Consider the following 20819-nt stretch of genomic DNA (forward strand, 5'->3'; position numbering starts at 1 on the left):
CCAAACTGAAAAGAGAACAGCCTCAGTCTTGCCTCCAAAGTCCTGAGTTCTAGTTCTGACCAACATTTCCTAGAGGCATAACCTAAAGCAAGTCATATAGTCTTTCTGAAACCTCAGTTTCCTCATCTGTAAAATGGGAATAATCAGAGTATCTATTCAGACTCCATGTACAAATGAAGCATGAAAATGTTCGTAAAGCCCTTAGTATGATGCTGGCTCATAGCACACATGAAAAAAAAAAAAGGTAGCATTTGTGTTAACACATATATGTGGAATCTAGAAAAATGGTACAGATGAACCTATTTGCAGGGCAGGAATAGGGATGATGACATACAGGACAGATATGGACACGATGTGGAGAAAGGGAAGGTGGGACGCACTGGGGGCGTAACCTTGACAAATATATACCACCATGTGTTAAAATAGCTAGCTAGTGGGAAGCTACTGTATAGCACAGATAAATAAAACTATAGCACATTTTATTAGTGAGCTTTGAAGGGTGAGCAGGACTCATGAAGAGGATAAGGAAAGGAACAGCATTCCAAGAGGGCAAACAGCATGCATAAACAGAATTTACAAACTGTGGCCATGGTAGGGAGGCAGAGAGGGGATTGTTGAGGAAATTTTGTAGCTGAGGAAACTAAGACCTATAAAACAGCAATGAATCACCCCCCTCTATCAATGTACATGAAGGCAGGGGGGGAATCCAAAACCCTGAGGATGGACTGCCAGGGCTAAAATTCCTGGGTCGTGAAACTGTGGATTAATACCAAGTTGGGCAGCTGGAATGTGGTAGGAATGTGAAAGGGGAAACTTCTGGAAGTGGTGGCCCTTTTCAGGACATCAGTTGCCAGCGGACACTGAATGGACAGAACGAAAAGGAGCAACATGGGGCTCCTGGACCTCAGGAAAGGGGTTGGCCGGTCTTGGGACCATGGTTAGGGCTGAAAGAGCAGCACTGGCCTTGGGAGGAGGCTGCAGACACATCAAAACTGGGGGCTGACAGGAGCAGGGTAGTCTCGAAGTTGTTGGAAATGCCAGACATAACTTGTCAACTCTGGGTCTCACTGGACGCCTGCCAGCAGCTAAGGCTCCTGAGGCCACGGACAGAGGCTGGGAGAGGGAGGAGGAAAAGGGAGAAGAGAAGGAGGCAAGTGTGCTGCCAGACCCGGCTTAACGAACGGGCTCTCTGACTTCTGCTGGAGCCGGAGGGGATGAAGCCTGGCTCCCAGGCCCTGCTCTGAGCCCACAGCAGCCTCCTTGCTTCTCCCAAACCTGTCTGCTCTTGGCCTTGGTGACACCACACTACTCCGCTGCACACCTCATTGTTCTGGCTGCTCCTCCTCAGTCTTATGCACGGGCATCTCTTCTTCCCTCCTTTAACTGATGGTTTCAGCCCAAACCCTACTCTTGATCTCCTCTCTCCCATTAAGCAAACTCACCTGTCCTATGGCCCAGAGAACAGAACATTAAATTGGTATGTTTCCCAGATCTGTGTCTCCAGCTCCCTGCAAACCCTGGGGGGTGATGGGATGTTATTTTATTAAAGAGCCACCAAATGTCTCTGACTTGATTTGTGTGCGGGGATCAAACCACTTGGCTAAGTTAATCGGATAGACACTTCCAGTGGTTGGAGCACTGCTGCTGCTGCTGCTAAGTCGCTTCAGTCGTGTCCGACTCTGTGAGACCCCATAGATGGAAGCCCACCAGGCTCCCCCATCGCTGGGATTGTCCAGGCAAGAACACTGGAGTGGGTTGCCATTTCCTTCTCCAATGCATGAACGAGAAAAGTGAAAGTGAAGGCGCTCAGTCGTGTCTGACTCTTCGCCACCCCATGGACTGCAGCCTACCAGGCTCCTCCGTCCATGGGATTTTCCAGGCAAGAGTACTGGAGTGGGGTGCCATTGCCTTCTCCAGGTTGGAGCACAGTCTCTGCCAAAACTAGATGAGGGTCTTCATACCATCTGGGGGCAGTGAATGGACCAGACAAGAAAGGCTGAGGGCTGAGGACTGGGGATAGGATGCTGGGAAGAAGTCAGGGCCATCAAGCCAACCTCCACTGTCCAATTTCAACACAGATTCCCCTCATCTCCCCACCTTGGAGAACCAGGGCTCAGCCTACTGGGGGTAAATGGGGCTCCTTTCCCCTGTAGCAGATGCTGGAGCAGGTCCCTGCTTATGACCCCCAGCATTAACTACTCCCTACACCGCTGCATCCTCTTTCTGAGAGTACCTAGCACTCTGCCTATTGGCTTTCTCTGGCCATTTGAAGCACACTTGGCCAGAAGTGTCAGAACATTTGGAGACCAGCCTTTAACCAATGACAGCCAGAGTCGATTGATAAATGCTCTGGATTCTTTGCCCCTCCTGTGGGACGTCTCTGAGGCAGATTCTTGCCACCTCCGATGGGATTACCCCCAGTGAAAATCTGCTCATTGATCAGTGTTGGGCTGCACCTCACAGGCCTGCAAAGGCCTGTGCTCACCCAGCTTCAAGACCGAAAAGGAATCCAGAGTCAGAAACAGAGATATCAATGGTTTAATGGATGGGGGAACACACACATCTGAAGCAAGGTCTTAGGGCAATGGTGGTGGCAGTCTTCCCTCCCAGGGGGTAGATGGAGAGATTGCCAATTATGGGGGAAACTGACATTGGGTTGGCTTATTGGTTATCAAGGAAACCAGCAGAGGGGCATGACCCTCAATACCTCTTTGATATGAACAATCACTTGCTAGGGCCTGGGGTAAGTATGTGGAAAGTTTCCTCATGTGTGTAGGGTATAGGTGAAGCAAGCACTGGTAAGGCAATAGATGCACAGAGAACAAGGAAACAGCCACCTTGAGTGGCCTGACCATACAGCCATCCTGAATTGGCTTCTTTCCTTTCCCAGGCCCTTATACTGATGCTTTCAGGATCATCAGAAATTAACTACTTGCATTTGAATCCTAGCCTCAAGATTGGCTTCTAAGGGAACCCAAACCAAGATACTCCCTCTGTCTTCCTCACAGTCACAACCAATCTGCCGAAATCCTGCTGATTCTACCTGCTAAAAAGTCCTCACAATCCCCTTTCTAATTAGCCCCTCACTTAACACCCCTCTTCCACCCCACCACCTTGGTCACCTGCCTGGACTACTGGCCCTCACTCGTCCCCTGCCTTCTCTCCTGTCCTTCCTCACAGCAGCTGGGTCAAGTGAACTTTCTAAGACATGACTGATTATGCCCCTCCTGTACTTATACCCTTCCATGGCTTTTATCCCCCTGAGAGTAAACCAAGCTTTTGAGCAACATTCATGGCCCTGCAAGACCTAGTCCCTCCCCCATCTTCAGCCTTGTCTGGCCCACTCCTCCCTTCCACTGGACCCCCCAACAGAACTGAGCCACACAAAAGTCTCAGAAGTGGCCGTGTTCTCTCTCACCTCCAGGTCTTTGCATGCTGCCCCCATCCCCCGATTTCACACAGGTGACTCTAGTTATTCTTTAACACCAACTTAGGATTTGTACCCTGACTCCCTGTGCCCCTTGTCTCTGGGCTGGGTCAGGGGTCTCTCTGGGCTCCTACGCCTCAGTGCATGTCTCTGCATCCCAGTCCTTCCCACAACCTGGCTTACCCCTCTCTACACCAAACACTTCTTGAGGGCACTAGCCACAGACAATTCATGTTTGTATCCCCAGTGCCCTGACTATGCTGGGCACACAGAAAGGATCAGAGAAGAAATGAATGATAATGATGACTCTAAATCCCCAAAGAGACCTTCATTTAGTTATTTATAGAGCACTGTGCCAAGTATGGAGAAAACAGGGCTGGTGAACAACAGACACAGTGCCTGTTCGGGAAGACCTCTGCTGACGTAGGAGTGATGTGGAGACAGACACCAGGCTGGAGTGATCGGGTGTATCAGAGGCCAACACTGGGGCCTTGGGAGCCAGAGGAGGCCCTAGGCTCTGTCTAATGGGGTGAGGGACAGAGAAGCCTTCTGAGAGGAGGTGCTTTCACTCTGTGCTGGCCCTATTCACCCTGTCTTTGCAGAGCATGCAGCAGGTGGTGGGGAGCCAGGAGAGGGGCAGAGTTTAATTAGTGTGTCCCCTACAGTCTCATCTCCTCTTTCCCATGAAGGCTGACCTCCACCCAGTTGATCATTCCCATTCATATGCTTATACATGAATAGAGTATTATTTTGCATGTTTTAAAGCTTTATGCTCTTAGTATCATATTGCGTATATCTTTCCATATACTTCTTTTTTCAGTCTGATTATACTTGTGAGGTTTAGCTTTCTTGATATGTTGCCCTCAGTTCAGTTCAGTTCAGTCGCTCAGTCGCGTCCGACTCTCTGCAACCCCATGAATCACAGCACGCCAGGCCTCCCTGTTCATCACCAACTCCCGGAGTTCACTCAAACTCATGTCCATCAAGTCGGTGATGCCATCCAGCCATCTCATTCTCTGTCGTCCCCTTCTTCTCCAGCCCCCAATCCTTCCCAGCATCAGAGTCTTTTCCAGTGAGTCAACTCGTTGCGTGAGGTGGCCAAAGTATTGGAGTTTCAGCTTTAGCATCAGTCCTTCCAATGAACACCCAGGATTGATCTCCTTTAGAATGGACTGGTTGGATCTCCTTGCAGTATAAGGGACTCTCAAGAGTCTTCTCCAACACCACAGTTCAAAAGCATCAATTCTTCGGCAATCAGCTTTCTTCACAGTCCAACTCTTACATCCATACATGACCACGGGAAAAACCATAGCCTTGACTAGACGGACCTTGGTTGGCAAAGTAATGTCTCTGCTTTTTAATATACTATCTAGGTTGGTCATAACTTTCCTACCAAGGAGTAAGCGTCTTTTTATTTCATGGCTGCAATCAGCATCCGCAGTGATTTTGGAGCCCAAAAAAATAAAGTCTGACACTGTTTCCACTGTTTTCCCATCTATTCATTCATTTTCTCTGTTGTATAGTATTCCATTACATGTGTATACAGGTATTCCCTTTTTGTCAGAGCACAGCCCATTCCTAACAGTATCTATAGATAGTGAAAGCTCATGCATGCATGTGCTCAGTTGTGTCCAACTATTTGCAACCCCATGGACTGTAGCCCACCATGCTCCTCTGTCCATTGGATTTTCCAAGCAAGAATACTAAAGTGGGTTGTCATTTTCTTCTCCAGAGGAACCTTCCAGACCCAGGGATCAAACTCGCATCTCCTGCATTACAGGCAGGTTCTTTACCACTGAGCCATCATGGAAGCCCAGTGAAAGCTCCTATTACATAATTTTAGCTAATAATATGTTGCCAGTTCATCTGTAAACTTCAACTAATTTTATTCCAATATCACTGAAATTCTTTAAAACAATGAATGATCACCAAAGATTTCTGCACAGGATAAAGCTGTGTTGTCCAATATGGTATCTACTAGCCACATGAGACTAAATATAAATGAAGTTAAAAATTTCAGGTCCTTGGTTGTACTAGACACACTTCAAGTGCTCAGTAGCCACATGCAGCTGAAGGCCATTATATGATATTGGCCTGGGTCAGCTGCTATCATCTTTTCTCAGATGCTAAAACAGACTCCTACGTGGAGAACTGTTGCCACCTTGCCCCTCCTACCCATTCCTTAATCTCCATCTACCAGCTGGAAACACTGATTAAAATGATATTGGATATGCAAATACTGAATCATTATGCTATATACCCAATACTCATAAAATGTTATACATCAACTATACCCCAATAAAAAAAGGATATCTGATTATGTGACTCTACTGCTCTAAATGTTTTGATGACTCCCATGGTTCTTCAAAGGCCAAAGTCCTGATTTTGGGCTGGCTGGGCTGGCTGCTGCTGTTGCTCCTTCAGCCCCATCTCCCACCAAGCCTCCTGGCTCGTGGGGCACCACCCACTCTGGCTGAGCTTCACGTCCTGGAACGCGCCAAACCCTTTCCTGTCTCACCCTCTTCAAGTTTTCCCTGGCTGGGACTCTCTTTCCCCAACCATCGCCTGACTGAGGCCAAGGCCAACTCCTTACTCTGGCCTCTGGGAAATCTTCCCAAAACTTACAATTTATTTATTGGCTGAGCCTAGGGGCATGTGAGATCTTAGTTCCCTGACCAGGGATTGAACCCATGCCCCCTGCAGTGGAAGTGCAGAATCCTAACCACTGGACCACCAGGGAATTCACCCAAATCTACAGTTTAAACTAGATTCCCCCTCCCACTCCCATTATATCTCCTCTACCCTTCACTTTTCCTTTTAAGCACTTACCACAATATGCAATTACATATTAATTTATGTGACTATTTAACAACTAGGGCCCCCACTAGATTATAAACTCCATGAGGCCAGCACTATCTGGAGTCTCCTACTGACTTAGATCCACAGTCCTAGCACAGAACCTGTCACATAGGAACTCAATAACTGGTGACTAAAAGTTGCAATGGTAGCCAAGAGGAGGGGCTGGCTAGTCTGAGGGCTATAGGTCAGGGGAGGTTTCCAAGATGAGAGAATTAGAGGTGACTGTCCACAAGAGAGCTGAGGAGGGCTCCCCTGGTGGCTCAGTGGTGGAGAGTCCACCTGCCAATGTAGGAGACTCAAGTTTGATCCCTTATCTGGGATGATCCCATATGCCAAGAAGCAACTAAGCCAGTGCACCACAACTATTGCTCCTGTGCTTTAGAACCTGGGATCTGCAACTACTGAGCCTACTTGTCACAGTTACTGAAGCCTGCCTGCCCTAGAGCCCACACTCCACAAGAGAAGCCACTGCAATGAGAAGACGCCCAAGCACCGAAACTAGACAAAAGCCCCCACAGCGATGAAGATCCAGCACAGCCAAATATAAATAAATAATATAAATAAAAAATTTTTTAATGTTAAAAAAGAGAGAGGGAGCTTAGGAGATAAAAGAGAGGGAGGAAGAGTGACAGGAGGAATATTGACACTGATGAGCATCAGTGATGTGCCAGGCACTCTCATTACACTGGCCCAGTATCACCCCCACCCCCATCTTTAGCGGGATATCCCACTAGCTGGGTGACCTGGAGTAAAACAATCTCCCTGAACCTCAGTTTCTTAATTTGTAAAATGGATTTGTAACACCAAGCTCCTGAGATTATTATGAGGATCTGGGAACATTGTATGGTATGGATTGTGCTACCAATCCACTTGGGGTACTTGGGCTTTGGAGTTGGACTGAGTTCAAATCTCAGATCTGCCACTTACTAGCTGTGTGACTTTGGGCAAGTCACTTCAGCTCTCTGTGCTTGAGTTTCACCATCTGTAAAATAAGGATAATAATACTTTTGGAATCGCTGTGAGGATTAAACGAGGTAATGCATTAAAGCACTTAATAGTAGGAACCCGCTGGCCTGGCCCGGCACGGGTAGGGAGGGGAGAGACTGGCGCGCAGAGCGTGCAGATTGCAGCAGAGCCCAGGCGGCCCGAAGAGGGTGGGCACCGCCCGCAGGCGGAGTGGCGGCGGAGGGAGGGGACACGGGCTCATTGCCATGCGCGCCCTGCACCCTTTCCCTCACTCGCCTCGGAAGGCCTGTCTCTTCGCCCGCCCGCCCGTCGCGCCGCAGAAATGCTTCGATTACCTGCAGTCCTTCGCCAGATGAGGCCAGTGTCCAGAGCACTGGCTCCTCATCTCACTCGGGCTTATGCCAAAGATGTAAAATTTGGTGCAGATGCTTGAGCCTTAATGCTTCAAGGTGTAGACCTTTTAGTCGATGCTGTAGGGGTTACTATGGGGCCAAAGGAAAGGGCAGTGATTACTGAACAGAATTGGGGAAGTCCCAAAGTGACAAAAGATGGTGTGACTGTTGCAGAGTTTATTGATTAAAAATATTGGCGCTAGACTTGTTCAAGATGTTGCCAAAAACACAAACGAAGAGGCCGGGTCGGCACCACTGCTGCTACAGTATTGGCACGCTCTATTGCCAAGGAAGGCTTCGAGAAGATTAGCAAAGGTGCTAATCCAGTGATGCTAAAGCTGAAACTGCAATACTTTGGCCACCTCATGCGACGAGTTGACTCACTGGAAAAGACTCTGATGCTGGGAAAGGTTGGGGGCCGGAGAAGAAGGGGACAACAGAGAATGAGATGGTTGGATGGCATCACCGACTCTGTGGACATGAGTTTGAGTGAACGCTGAGAGTTGGTAAGGGACAGGGAGGCCTGGCGTGCTGTGATTCATGGGGTCGCGGAGAGTCGGACACGACTGAGCGACTGAACTGAACTGAACTGAATCCAGTGGAAATCAGGAGAGGTGTGATGTTAGCTGTTGATGCTGTAATTGCTGAACTTAAGAAGCAGTCTAAACCTGTGACAACCCCCACCAAGAGATTGCTCAGGTTTCTACAATTTCTGCAAATGGAGACAAAGAAATTGGCAACATCATTTCTGATGCCATGAAAAAAGTTGGGGGAAAGGGTGTTATCACAGTAAAGGATGGAAAAACACTGAATGATGAATTAGAAATTATTGAAGGCATGAAGTTTGATAGAGGATATATTTCTCCATACTTTATTAATACATCAAAAGGTCAGAAATGTGAATTCCAAGATGCATATGTTCTATTGAGTGAAAAGAAAATTTCTAGTGTCCAGTCCATTGTTCCTGCTCTTAAAATTGCCAATGCTCACCAGAAGCCCTTGGTCATAATTGCTGAAGATGTGGTTGGAGAAGCTCCAAGTTCCCTTGTTTTGAATAGGCTGAAAGTTGGTCTTCAAGTTGTAGCAGTCAAAGCTCCGGGTTTTGGTGACAATAGAAAGAACCAGCTTAAAGACATGGCTATTGCTACTGGTGGTGCAGTATTTGGAGAAGAAGGACTTAATCTAAATCCTGAAGATGTTCAGCCTCATGACTTAGGAAAGTTGGAGAGGTCCTTGTGACCAAAGATGATGCCATGCTCTTGAAAGGAAAAGGTGACAAAGCTCAAATTGAGAAGCCTATCCAAGATAGGCTATTGAGCAGTTAGACATCACAGCTAGCGAATATGAAACGGAAAAACTGAACGAATGTCTGGCAAAACTCTCAGATGGTGTTGCTGTGTTGAAGGTTGGTGGGACAAGTGATGTTGAAGTGAATGAAAAGAAAGAGTTACAGATGCCCTTAATGCTACACGAGCTGCTGTTGAAGAAGGCATTGTTCTGGGAGGGGGCTGTGCCCTGCTTCCGTGCATTCCAGCCTTAATAACTCCAGCTGCTGCTGCTGCTAAGTCGCTTCAGTCGTGTCCAACTCTGTGCGACCCCATAGACGGCAGCCCACCAGGCTCCCCCGTCCCTGGGATTCTCCAGGCAAGAACACTGGAGTGGGTATACTGAGTAGAGAACTATCCAATTATGTGACAACCTTTGTGTAATAAAAATTGTTTAAAGTTAAAAAAAAAAAAAATACAGTAGGATGCCTGGCACATAGTAGATGCTCAAGAAGTAGTATTTATGTTTATCCCTCCTTCCCTTTCACTATCCCAGAACTCTAGAATGTCAGAGCTGGAAAGTCGGAATAACCACTTAAGCCCCTGGCCCCAATATATAGCGGGAAACTGAGGCCAAGGGAAGGTAGAATAGGTGAGGGAATCTGGTATGGGGTCCAGGGGTCTTGGGTCCCAGTTCAGAGCAGCAGACCCTGGCACCTGTGGCCTCTTGCAAATCTATACCTCCCTCGGAGCCCCCAGCAGCGGGCAGCCCTGCCCGGCCCAGCGGGACGGACGCCAGCGCCGGCGCAGGGCTGCACGGCCACACCCCTTCCCCGCCCCCTTGCTCTGGCTGCGCGAGGAGCCGGGAGGCCAGGGGGGGTGTGAGCTGCTGCCGCTGCCCACGCTACGCGTGGATTCGGGGGGTTGCCTCCGATAGCCGACCGCCGAAGAGAGGGACGTCCCCGGTCCCGCGGCACTGGTGCTCCGCGGTCCAGGTGAGGACTGTGCGGGGCAGGGGACCGAGGGGCAGGCGGTGCCGGGGCGCACGGGTACAGGGCAGGTCTGCCCCCGCGTTGGCGCCCCAGGTGGGGTTCCGGGAAGTGAGTGTGGGTGTGGGATGGACAGTGTGTGTTTGTGGGGAGTGGGGTGGGGATTATTGTGGGCAGTGTTTAAGAAATTAATGTGGGCATCGTATGTGTACTGGGTGTATGCAGTTAGCGATAGTGTGTGCTTGGTGTGTGTGTGACCAGTGAATTGTGGCTTCCCTGGTGTCTCAGTCGCTAAAGAGTCTGCCTGCAATGCAGCAGACCCGGGTTTGATACCTGGGTCGGGAAGATCCTCTGGAAAAGGGAACAGCAACCCACTCCAGTATTCTTGCCTGGAGAATTCCCGGGACAGAGGAGCCTAGTGGGCTACAGTCCATGGGGTCGAAAAGAGTCCCACCAGACTGAAGCGACTAACTCTTTTGCTTTCTGCATGCAACAAGTTTGAGTGGTACTTATCTATAGCTGTGAGTAACTGTGCCAGGGAAACCTGGGGGTTCCACGTGTGTGCCCAGGGTGTGTGCCCACTGTGTGTGGGAGCCATCACATGATGGTGCACGCATGCTTGTTGCACCTGTTGTGAAATGTGTGCTCTCTATGTGTGGCACACCCACGGCTCTGTGAAGCATGCTGAGCCAAATAGTGGAAGATGAGAAGCGTTCATGCGGCTCTTACTACTGACAGATCATTTCCCATGACCCTAGGGTGGTTCTGGCTTTTTTACTCAGCACCCTGAAGGGCTTAGGAGAGTGAAAGCTCACCCTGGATCTGGTTGCAGGAAGTGCAGCTAGTCCCATGCTCACTCTCCCACAGGCATGCGTGGCTGAGCAAACACACACACACACACACACACACACACACACGAAGCTTCTTTGAAGTCTCATTGTTTAATCTTCAAAACTCATGTAGATTTTGCAACCCTCTATGTAATGTTTTTGTAGAGTGCACAAAAATATCGTCTGGTAAGTTCCTATCCAGTGAGTTGACACAGGGCTTGGTGATAAGCTGGGTTTATCCTGCTGGGAGCCCTCCAGCACCTGCAAAGTAGGAGGAATCCCCTACCTGTCCTCCAAACTGAGATGGCAGGGCTTAGACCTCCTGGGGGAGTGCGGCAGTGTGACTGCTACGTGGTGTGTGCGCGTGTGTGCAGCAGAGTTGTGTGGTGGGAAGCTGGAGCTGTGTGTGGCCCTGTGTACTGTGTGTGAAGGAAGGGGTCGCAGTGGAGTGGGGCTGTGTCTTACATGGGGAAACTGTAGTGAGGTCTGTCTTGGTCATCTCTAGTGCAGGGGCAGGGGAACTCTTGACTATTAATAATGTTCTCATCTTTTCTGCACTGACTGGGCATAAAGAGGCTACAGGACCCCAGGGGACCATGGGGAAGGGAGTTCCTATAGCATGTCACCACCTGGGAATGTCTAGGAAGTTGTGTTGTCAAGGCCTGGTTTAAATCCTACCTCTGGCACTCTCTACATGTAGGACTTAGGGCAAAACTTTTCTGTGCCTCAGTTTCTTCCTTTGTAAAATGGAGACATTAATTGTGTTTGCCTTGTAGGATTATTGTGAGGACTGAATGAGTTCCTGGATGTAAAGTGCTTGGCACATAAAAACCCTTAATAGGTTATGAAACTATAATGATAGTGATGGAGCCCCGCCATGGTGCTTCCGTTCCTGCCCTAAGAAGTCTCCGATTTCACAGAGCCAATTATTGCCCAGGAGCTGGGCAGGTGGGAGTCTGAGGGTCTCCCATTTAAGAATGCCTGAGGAATCCATTCCTGTCTCCAGCCTCTATCACTATTGAAATCTCAGTGACTCTCTGGCTCCTGGGAAGATTCAGTCTGAAAGGGGAAGATGTTGAGTCTCTGGCAAGGCCTGGGATGGAGCATGGGAGAGAGGCCGAAAGGAGAGGTGCCAGGGCAGCTTGGGGCTGGGATGGAGGCCTCTCTCCCAACAAACACCAGAGGAAACAGAAGAATGCTGGCCTGTGCTCTCGAGTGTGTGTGTGTGTGTGTGTTTGGGCACTGTCAATGGCAGGGGCAGGAGTGCTCTCTGCTTGGAATGAAGAAAGTTAAGAAGAGCAGGATCAAGGATGTGTGGTCCTCAGGCCTAGCAGGCCCTGGGAGCTAGAGGGAGGCTGCAGTGTCAGAGTTTCAGCAGGTGGGTCTGAGCTCCAGACTGAGTGGACCAGCCCCTCAGGCTGGGCTTCATTCTGGTGGAGAAATGTTTGCCTTGGCCGGGCAAGATCCCTTGTTCCTGGGGATTTCATTAGGTCAGTTTAGAGAAGATGCCCGGAGGCCTCAGAGGAGGAGGGGACATAAAAGGCAGTGGCCAGAGCTGTGGAAACTTATTTAGGGAGGGCACCTAAATATATCCAGGGTGGTGGCGGGGTGCTGTGATGGGCTGGCAGCAAGGCTCAGGATAGGGGAGCAGCAGACTACTGTTCCCACTGTCCCCAGGCAGGGAGTGCCTCGGCCCCAGAGGCCCTGGATGCCACTCTGGGAGATCTGGAGAACAGAGCCCTGTGGGGCAGTAGAAGTCCTGACCCAGACCCCACAGGCTGGGTGACAAGGTCAGCTCTCTCTTCTTGGCTGTCTGAGGGGTGGAATGGAGTAATGCTGGCATCATTTCTATTTCTCATTTCCTTTGATCTGTAATTCCAGCTCTAATTATTTATGATTCTACAGCCCTAGCTCTAAGAGTCTGTAATCTCAACTCAAACATTCTTAAAAAGCCTGTAATCCCAATTCCAACTTCTTTCCTCCAGCTATAACATTTCCTGATTCCAGCTCCAGTATTCAAGGATTCTGACCTTGGCTCTGACAGTCTGACACTTTCAAGTTTATAAACTACCAGGAAAGATACACTAGAGGTCACTTCAGCAGAATTATTGAGAAGCCCCCAGGAAAGGGCCTGCATAACCAGCCACAACCATTGGAACTGCTCCTCTGGGCTGAGGGAAGGTCCTTGGTCCATGACCACATGCTGCCTAGGAGGAATGACAGTGAACCCAGAGGTTCCTTCTCATCAGGGCAAGGGAGGTGCTTGGAGTAGATTGTGGTTCAAGGGAGGGTGTCCCAGGAGAGGAAACTGTTCAGATCCCGAGTTGCCATCGTTCCCCACAGGATGGAGGATTTGTGGGTTCACTGGGCTCTTGGAGGAGACACAAAGAAGGAGGAAAAGAACAAGAAATGGGGCTGAGGAGAACCCAAGGCAAACATCATTATGTCTGAGAGACTCTCTAAGCACCTTAGGTCATAGAAAAGATTCCTGTGGTGCTAGTAAGAACAGCACCTTTAAAGCACAGCTGAATCTGAACTCACGTGGGCTGCAAGTGGAGAGCTGATGGCCAGCCCCTGCTTCAGCTGTGTGACTTTGGACAAAAAAGTCACTTTCCTCTGGCAGTGTGGTTTGCAGGACTAAAACTCCCTGATCTCTCTCTCTGAGCACTGGGGACAGCAGCACTATCGTGGAAACCCAGTCCTCGGACCAGTCTATAAATATTAGTCAAATGAGTGTGCATGCTAAATCGCTTCAGTTGTGTCCGACTCTTTGCGACCCTGTGGACTGTAGCCCACCAAGCTCCTCTGTCCATGGATACTGGATTGTGTTGCCATGCCCTCCGCCAGGAGATCTTCCCCACCCAGGGATCAAACCCGCCTCTCTTACGTCTCCTGCATTGGCAGGCAGGTTCTTTACCAGTAGCACCAACTAGGAAGCCCGAATGAGTGAGGAGAGAATAAAGAAACGAATGAGCAGATGAACAGAAGTGAAAATACAGCAGAAGGCACCATGATTGTGCTCCCTCTTCCCTTCTCTGCACTCAGCCTCAGCCCCCATGTGAGAAATTGGTCTTAGAACTTAAAGAACTGCGGGGCAGGGTAGAGGGGTGGGGTGGAGGGGTGGGGTGGGATCAGTTTCCTTTGGCAGAACTCTGTATTGGTGGAGAGTTTAAGAGATGGGGGGGGGATTCCCTGGGTGTCACCCGTTGCCCTACAGCATTTCCACTGCCAGTCCTGCCCGGAGCCCTGGGCAGCAGGCCTGCTGATTCATGAAGTTTGCCCTGATTATTTCCCTATGATCACCCCCCAGCCCCTGAGCTGACGACTGAAGCAAAGAGCTCAGGCGGTAGCTCTGGAGGCTGGGGTCGTAAACGAGGAGCCCCCAAGAGATTGGTGGAAGAGTGAAGCCAGGAGGGTCCTGAGCCTCTAGGCTGAGTGAGGTGGGGTGAGGGTGGGAGTGGCCCTGGTGTGAGCAGGCGTTGGCATGAATGAAGAGAGGGGGACAGGAGGCACACACTCACCAGGCGCCTGCTGTGTGAGCCCTGTCCAGCTCTTGCCTGTGCGCTCTCTGCCCTCCAGTCACCCTAACAGGAAGGAGGGGTTTGGGGGTACCCTTGACTCCTTCCTCATTTCTCATTATTCCCCATCCCCCCCATTCAATGATCAAGCCCCAGTGAACCTGCCTCCCTTGTATGTCTCCAGTGGTCACCTTGTCTCCAGCCCTGTGACTCTGGCCAAGCTCTGGAATCCTCGCGGCCTCCCTACCTCCCACTTTTTGCTTTGGCTGCCAGCAAGCTCAGTCACCATCTCAGTCTAGGTTTCTGCTGCTGTCCTTCTGCTCTGCCTCTAATAGGATCATGCGGCATGTGTGGCTTTTGAGCTGCTTCTAGCCATTTATGCACAGAGATGCAAGTTCTAAAGCCATCGACCAGTGAAATCTGGTATTTGCTAGATTCTCATGAGAACATCCACTGGTTCTTGGATTTTTCACTTTTTTTTTTTTATTGCCTTTCCCACCATACTGACTCCCACCCAGACATGGAAACATTGGTGCACAGTGGAGCAGTGTTCAAATCCTGGCTTTGCTACTACTGGCTATACAAACCTTGGGCAAGTTACCTATCTGCTCAGTGTGCCTCACTTTCCCATGTCTGTTATGGTAATAATCATGGTACCTACTTTGTGTGGGTTTGTGAGGATTAAGTGAGATAGTATAAGCACGCTGGTGAGTTCTGTGGTTGCCAGTATAGATTACCTGAATGGGCCTTTGCCATCCTGGGAGAACTGGCAGGATGAGGGGCTGACTCTGTATGGATTGTTCTATATCAGTGCTTTTCAAGTGTCAATGTCTGCCTCCATCCCTTGAGGATCTGATTCATTAGGTTGAGGTGAGGCCTCCAGGCACATTCCTGATCTGCTATCGAAGGACACCAGTGCTTTTTTTTGCTCAAAATCCACACTTCATTCCACTCTGTGAGGACTTGGCTGTGGATAGGATCCTTGTAAACTGTAAAGTGCTTGACTGTTGTACCTGGATGGGGGTTCCTGCTGGTGACTGAAGGCAGGAGGGTAGCTCTGCAGGGGTCAGTGCCCACAGGCAGCAGAGGGTCTGAGGACCCCAGGAAAAGGGCTTTGGCCTTTGGCACACACCCCCTCACATGAGAAGCCTACATCCAGGGCTGAGCAGGCTAAGTTAATCCCCTAAGTATTCCTTTTCCTCTTATGCAAGTGCTTTTGTTCCCAGGGATATTGAGAACCTGCTGTGACCGGGAACCCCACAAATCTTCCGTGGCATCCAAGCCTGCCTGAGATTGTGGCAAGGATTGCCGAGCCTGGGAAAACAAGGCCTGTGCACTGGGGGGTTGAGGGCATCCCTTCCCTAGTGGCTCAGACAGTAAAGAATCTACCTGCAATTTAGGAGACCCAGGTTCAATCCCTGGGTCAGGAAGATCCCCTGGAGAAAGGAATGGCAACCCACTCCAGTATTCTTGCCTGGAGAATTCCATGGACAGAGGAGCCTGTTGGGCTACAGTCCATGAGGTCATAAAGAGTCACACACAACTGAGTGACTGGTACTTTCACTTTTTCACTTTTGCTTTCAGGAGAAGGCACGGGTGTGTACACATGCAGAGACATAGCACAGGCAAACATGCAGACTTCAGGGCCACAAACACACACGTGTGTCATATCCACATGAGTGCAGTTCCAAACACATGCACCCCTGTGAATACATGGGTATCTTCCAGGTCAGACCCACACATTGCTGCCCTCCCACCCCATGCAGACCTGTGTACCTGCCATTCATGTAGAAACGTCCTCTCCCAGCCTAGGGTCCTGAGATGCAGTTACTTCAGCTCACACCTTCTCCTCCTAGAATATGGACAGAGTTTTCCCAGGGTTCCCTACCTCTCCCTTTTCATGTCTCCCCCCTCACCTTCTCACCACAAGGACAGAGGAAGGGCTTTTCCTGTCAGCTGCCAGCCTGCTGGTTGGGAGCAGAGATGTTTTTCTCTTTTCTGAAGAACTGGTTCTGTGGAATTTTCACTTGTTTCCCATTAAGGGTCAAGACCCTGCTCTGGGGGTTGCCTCAAGACTCCGCAAGCATGAGGAGGCTGACTTTTGGGTACACAGGCGTGTTGAGCCTATAACAACCTCTGTCATGTGAGTAGCACCTGAAAGTCTGCAGACTGCCTTCTGGCCAGTGTCTTGCTCACCCTTCATGACAGTCCCGAGACTAATTGCCTTCATTTCCTCCATTTGGCAGATGAGGGAAATGAGGCAGGTAGTAGGTCAGGTCGTGATAAGAGCTCTAGGTCAGGTCATGACATGAGGGAGGGGAATGGGTGGAGATCCACAGGGCTGGATGGGACTCACTTGAAGTCACATCTGAGCAAGAAGAGGTAGAGTTGACCAAAATTCTAGTCTCTTGAGATTGGGCTAGGGGAAGTGGTTTCAGCCTCCAGGGGCTTCGAGAAGGAGAATTTGGCTATCAGAGCTGGGAGGATGGAGCGGGCTGGTGCTCCTAGGTGGGCCTCGTGGAGGAGCTGGCTGAGGACAGAGGCAGCCTCTCACAGGTCAGTGTCCTGCTGAGGCTCAGCCCTTAGTCCACCCTGTGGACCCATCAGAGGAGAGGGGAACAAAGACGCCTTTGCATTGCTGTGTGCTCCAGGCAAATCTCTGCCCCTCTCTGGACCCACACTGTCTCTACAATGAAACATCAGGGTTGGCCAGTGGATACTCTCCTGCAATCCTGGGGAAAGCATTTGCAGGGCTGAGAGTGGAAGGCAGGCTCTGGGTGCTCTGTGTTGCTGCCTTGGGGGTCCTGAGCTGTGGCCTGTGCCCAGGGATCCCCGGCCTGGGCCCCTGGCCTCTGCTGTGATCCACCAAGGCAGGGACTGGCACAGAGTTGGGGCTCAGGGCCTGGGGTCTGCTTCAGGTTAGGTGGGAGTTGGTCTTGTGAGAAGAAGACCCAGAAAGTCCCATCTATCCCTGTGGATCTCTGTCCCTTACCCTCCCTTATGTTTGTCTATAGATCTTATCGCCACCTGACCTGCTACATATTTGCTCATTAACTAAGATAAATTTGTCTCCCCTGCTAGAATGTAGATGCGATGAGGGCAAGGAGTTTGTTTTGTGCTCTTAGATGCATTAAACATTACCTGCACAGAGAAGGTGCCCAATAAATACTTGTAAAAAAGAAAGAGGAGGAGGACTAATCTTCGGATAAGGAGGGGCTAGCCCAGACCCACCACTGGCCTGAGTCAGAGTCCCCCTGACTGCCTTCTTATCAAACCCAACCTTAAGGTTGGATTGAAGCTAGGGAAGGGGGTTGGCCTGAGTTCAGACTCCTCCCCACCCCCCGTCAAATCACCCTTAATCTGAGGAGCCATCCTCAGTCCCCTGAGGGAGGCCATGGCATCTGGACCTGTGGGGTGAGGACCAGACAATAGAGCCATTGGTCTCAGGGTCTCCACATCCTTTAATAGACCTTCCAGGCGCTGCTGAGAAAACCAGGTTAGTTATTCCCTGGGGTGGCAGTGAGCAGGGCCAGGACTCTCTGCAGACTTGAGAAAGGCCAGGAGAGGGCTGAGGGGTGGGATGCAGATGAGGAGAAAAGCAGTCATCTGCTGAGTGCCAAGCCCCTGGGCTTTAAATGCCACCTCACTGAGTCCTCCCAGCAGCCGTTGGGGTTGACTTGATGGTACCATTCCAGGGATGATCACTCTCAGAGCGTGAAGTGACTGGGCAGTGGCTGGGTCAGCTTTGGCTTTAGGGCCTTGAGCTGGAATGTTCTTGGGATTTGGGTCCCTGCCCTGCTGCTTGCCAGCTCTGGGCCGAGGCAAGTTACTTCCCCTCCTCGATTTCTCGGTTTCCTCATTGGCTGTCTCCAGGGATGACTGTGAGTCGTACATGTGACAGCTGGGGCACAGGAACTGACCAGAAGGAGGGACTGCTCCAGGAGTCAGAATTTTTCCAACTCTTGACGGACCTGCGTGGCGCTCACTGCCTCCTGGGTGAGTGTGCTGGGTTGGTGCCCTGAGGGTGCTGAGTGCCACCCCCCACCCAGAGCTTGGCACAGGGACCACCTGCAGCCACTTTGGCTCGTTGCAGGCCATGAGCCCACTCTCTCATGGAGAGAGAGTGCGAGCGGACTTGGGGGTCCTCCTCCCTTCTTTGGCCTGATTGTGGCGAAAGCTACAGTCTGTGCAGAGCAGAGGGTGTGGAGATGGCGGCGAGGTGGGGCCTGGGCGCTGAGGAGGAGTGAACAGTGCAGGCGGGACTGGGCGTCACAGAGGCCAGGTCTGGGTCACTTTCCCTCTCTGGGCCTCGGTTTGTGGAATGGGGATAACAGTGAGCTCCCCCTGAGCTTTGGAAAACTAAGTGTTATATGCTGATGAGCGCCCCTCAGGGCGGAGGCTGTGCCTGCAGAAGTCAGTGGTGGGAAGAGGCTGGGACGGATTAGGACCAGATGGGCATCCACGGAAGAGGCACTTGCCTCCGTGTGACCAGTGAGGAGAGTGAATCTGGAATCCTGGTGTGATTTGCTAAAGGAGAGCACAGCAGGGTAAATAAGTGTTTTCTGGCATTTCTGTTGTCATCCAGCTCCAACGACACCACACAGGGAACACTGAGCAGCACCGCCCATGGGATGGGCCCTGGCCTCTGGAAGGTACCAGGGACGCACATCTCTTGGCAGCTCTAGAACAGGTCCGAAGCCAATCCAGGGACAGTCTCTCCACCCGTCTTTATCAGATGAGGTGACAAATGAGAGGGCTGCTTGCAGACTCTAAAGTGCTGGGCCTCTGATGGTGCATCTGTGTGTGTGTTCGTGCAAGCCCTTGGGTGTGTTTGCATGAGTAAGAATGTGCAGCTCGTGAGTGTGTGTGCACATGTGTGCTTGTGCATGGTCCCCTGACCTGGCTGGGGGGTAACTCCGTACTGCCCAAGGCTTCCCGTTTGGCTGGCACTTTTCTCCCCTCGACTCTTCTCAGTCTCTTTTTCCATGTTCACTCACTGTTTCTTAGTTTACCAGAAGGGAGCCGCCTGTGGTCCAGAAACAGCAGTTGTCTCTGAGCTCACTGACTCTTCTCCCCTCCAGCCGGTCCTCATCCCATCCTGCCCCTGGAGGCCCAGCTGCCCAGGCTGGAGGGCTGGCAGCTCACCTGGCTCCTCTGCATAGCCCACCTGCCACCTGCTTTTCCCTCCAAGGCTCTGTGCCAGCCACTCTCACATCACTGTCCCTTTGGCTCCTCATAAAACCCCCAGCACTCCCTACCCAGGTACTCTTACTAATTTCATTTTACAGGCAAGGAAATGAAGTCTCATTGAGGGGAAATGGCTTTCCCAACATTACGCAGCCCAACTAGTGGCAACAGGGTTTCAACTCCTACGTAACTCCAAAATCCTTATCCTTGTCTCTTGCAGCCTACCTGGCAGGGGTGTACTGACTGGTTGACTGAATGACTAAATGAATGAAAGGACAAATGAATAAATCATTCAGTCCATGTTGAGCTGAAAGAAAAGGTTAAGTGATAATAACAATGGCTATCATTTATTGAGCACCTGCAATGTATTAAGTTCTTCACATGAAAGCAAATGCAGCCAAGATTATTGTTACCCCATTCTGAAGTTGAGGAGGCCAAGAAATTAAAGTGTCTTATCCCATGTTGGACCCGAGATTCTAACTTGTCCTCCCTAGAGGAGGGGTGAGTTAGTGGAGCCTAGTAACAGGTGCCATTGCAACAGAGGCCGATCAAGACTCTCAGGAAGCTGTGTCTATCGGGCCCTCCCCAGTGACACCCACACCCACCCCTCTTGTCCTGGAGCCATTTCCCCATTTGTATCTGAAGTGGGTTTCTCTTTCAGTCTAAGGTAGCGATCTGCTGGCCGAGCGCTGACTGTTCCTCTCTGACTGTTGGCACATCTGGGAAGGGCCAGTGCCCTGAGCTGGGCATGTGGAGGTATCTTCCTGTTACCCCTGCCCCAGGGCCAGCCGTGTCATTAGCAGCTCCCATGAGAGTGCAGGCCTGGGCAAGATGCAGGTGTGGGTCTATAGAGATGGCCTAGGCTGGCTCAGGGGCACATGTGCCAAGCCCTGTGCTGCATGCCAGGGACCCAAAGGTGAGGAGATCTAGTTCTTTGCTTAGAGAATTCATGGGCTGGGTGCTGAAGCCTGGATGAGTTAAATCTGCAGTGGGGGCAGAGCCTGGCATCCTGACTCCCTGTGCAGCACTGATTTTTATGGCCTGGAACAGAGTAGAGGTTATTCTGTGGCCCCGGGAGAGAGCTGACCTGTGTAGTCTAAGAGGTAGATCTCAGCTCAAAGAGATGACAATAGCTCTGTCAAGTCAGGAGGATGAGAATCAGCCATTCATTCATTTAGAAGTTCCCGAAGGGCCTTCTGTTGGGAGGCAGGGTGGGGGTGGGGGACAGTCTGCACAGAGAAAATAAATCAGATGTCGAAATCAGAGTTGGGTTTGTATTTAGGTACCAGCATTTGCTGGCCATGTGATTTCAGACAAGTCATTTAACTTCTTGGAATCTCAATTTCCCCATTTGTAAAATGGGGTACTAAAACCTACCTGGCCAGC

At 50.7% G+C, this 20819-nt stretch overlaps 1 protein-coding gene, 1 non-coding gene and 1 pseudogene across 3 annotated transcripts in view; 2 read left to right on the plus strand and 1 right to left on the minus strand.

The window, feature by feature from the left end:
- Nucleotides 1-6094: 6094 nt before the first annotated feature.
- Nucleotides 6095-6167, minus strand: TRNAG-UCC (transfer RNA glycine (anticodon UCC)). The gene has a single exon. It is a non-coding gene; the product is annotated as a tRNA-Gly (tRNA).
- Nucleotides 6168-7574: 1407 nt separating this feature from the next.
- On the plus strand, nucleotides 7575-9508 carry LOC129553656 (60 kDa heat shock protein, mitochondrial pseudogene; annotated as a pseudogene).
- Nucleotides 9509-9792: 284 nt separating this feature from the next.
- The window catches only part of P2RY6 (pyrimidinergic receptor P2Y6), a 32836-nt gene continuing 21809 nt past the window's right edge, over nucleotides 9793-20819 (plus strand). For both annotated transcript variants that reach the window (XR_016039001.1, XM_088843178.1), the window contains exons 1-3: nucleotides 9793-9904; nucleotides 15473-16389; nucleotides 18120-18242. The gene's annotated coding sequence lies outside the window, so the exon portion shown is untranslated. The remainder of the gene's footprint in view (nucleotides 9905-15472; nucleotides 16390-18119; nucleotides 18243-20819) is intronic.

The sequence above is a fragment of the Moschus berezovskii genome, chromosome 14 (genome assembly GCF_049115385.1).
Source record: "Moschus berezovskii isolate FMDL1 chromosome 14, NW_MosBer_1.0, whole genome shotgun sequence".
Taxonomy (NCBI): domain Eukaryota; kingdom Metazoa; phylum Chordata; class Mammalia; order Artiodactyla; family Moschidae; genus Moschus; species Moschus berezovskii.